Genomic DNA, 1,619 nt, shown 5'->3' with positions numbered 1-1,619 from the left:
TACTGCCTGGGAGGTCCTGGCGCGATCTGGAGGCTTCAGGAGGAAGCCGGCGGGCAACAGCCTGGAGGGCCCAGTGCGGCTGATGCCAGCAGCCTCCCTGGGGTTCTGGAGTAGAGGACAGGAGGTCATGGCTCGTGGGCGGGGCAGGGAGTTTGCTCAGGGGTGGAGGGCTGTGTCTGGATGAGAAGGCATCTCCCCTGCCTGGCATTTGGTCACAGGACCAGCCTGTCTGGGTCTGGACGGTCTCTGGAGACAAGCGTCACTGCTCACTGAGCCAGCAGGGGCCAGCCAGCCGAAGCTGCTCATTCAGGACCAAGTTGGTTGGTGTCTGCTCAGGCTGGGACTCCAGGATGCGCGGCCCTGGAACAGCTTCAGGGCTGTGAGACCTGTGTGGCGGGACAGGCCCGTCATCTGTCTTGCCCGTGAAGCTCTGAGAGGTCCTCTCCCTGTCCTGTCACGGGCCTGTGCTGTGCCTGCATTGCAAACGGCCACTCACCGGTCAGCACGGAGCCCCTGCTCTTCTGAGCACCTAAGGGACCCTGGCCACCTGGGCCTGGCACCCAGCAGGTGCTCCGCGAATGGTTCTGGAATGAATAGATGGATGTGGGCTCTTCCCCTCGTTGCAAACGGGGGTTTGGAACAGAGAGCCGTAGAAAGCACTGCGTGTGGGTGTGAGACTCAGACACCCACTTGTTCGTCCTGTGTGTGCGTGTGTGTGGGAAACAGGGAGGCACGGGCCCCCTGCTCTGCTAGGGAGGGCAGCAGGGCCTCGGGCACTGAAAACCAAGAAGTGCGGGGACCCAGGAAAGGGGGGTGCGGCGCGCTGGGGCTGGTGGAGCACGCTGTCCAAGGGCTGAGTTCTGAGAGCCGCGGGGGGGCCGGGAGACCTGTCCCCAGACTTGTCATAAGTCGCACAGGTGATGAAAGGCGCCAGGCCAGCAGGTCCTCTGATGGCCCCCGTGTCTGCAGAGTATCTGGTTGTGTGAAGAAAGGGTGGGTTGACAGAGACGGGGGCCCGTGTTGAAGGACTTCCGGTCTCAGCTGCCGGCTCACGGAGTCATCACGTGGTGAGCGGGGTGGGCCGAGGGGAGTCGTGCTGTCGTCGGCCCCGTGAGAGTCAGTCCGGGGGCCTGACGGCCACTCGGTCAGGCCCTGCCTTCAAGCAGCCTGGTCTGCAGGGTGGGGTGCCTGACGGAGACCCAGGGGACCCCGCGAGGGAACGGGCTGGGGCCTGGGCCGTGGCGACGCAGATATCTGCACGCGCTGCCCGTTTCGCCGGCGAGGCACCCAGACAGTCCCGCGCGTGGACGTCGCTCAGATGTCTGCCGAGTGAATAAACAATTGGACGAATGCCACCCGGAGGGCAGGGGGCAGCTCAGGCACGGAAGCCCGACCTGGAAATCCCTGTGCTTCCTGAAGAGCAGAAACACTCTGGAGACACACGCACGCGTGCACCCCACGCGTACACGGCCCGAGCCCCACCCCCAGAAATACTATTTTTGCATCGTGTCCCTAATAAATGAAAAGACCGGCCGTATGTAGGACACAGCCTCTCGTCACCACTCTTCTATGCAAAGGTCCGGCACACAAAGGGACGGTGAGCGCTGAGCCCTCGGACC

The sequence above is a fragment of the Pteropus vampyrus genome, unplaced genomic scaffold (genome assembly GCF_000151845.1).
Source record: "Pteropus vampyrus isolate Shadow unplaced genomic scaffold, Pvam_2.0 Scaffold538, whole genome shotgun sequence".
Taxonomy (NCBI): domain Eukaryota; kingdom Metazoa; phylum Chordata; class Mammalia; order Chiroptera; family Pteropodidae; genus Pteropus; species Pteropus vampyrus.
This window is presented reverse-complemented; position numbering follows the sequence as displayed.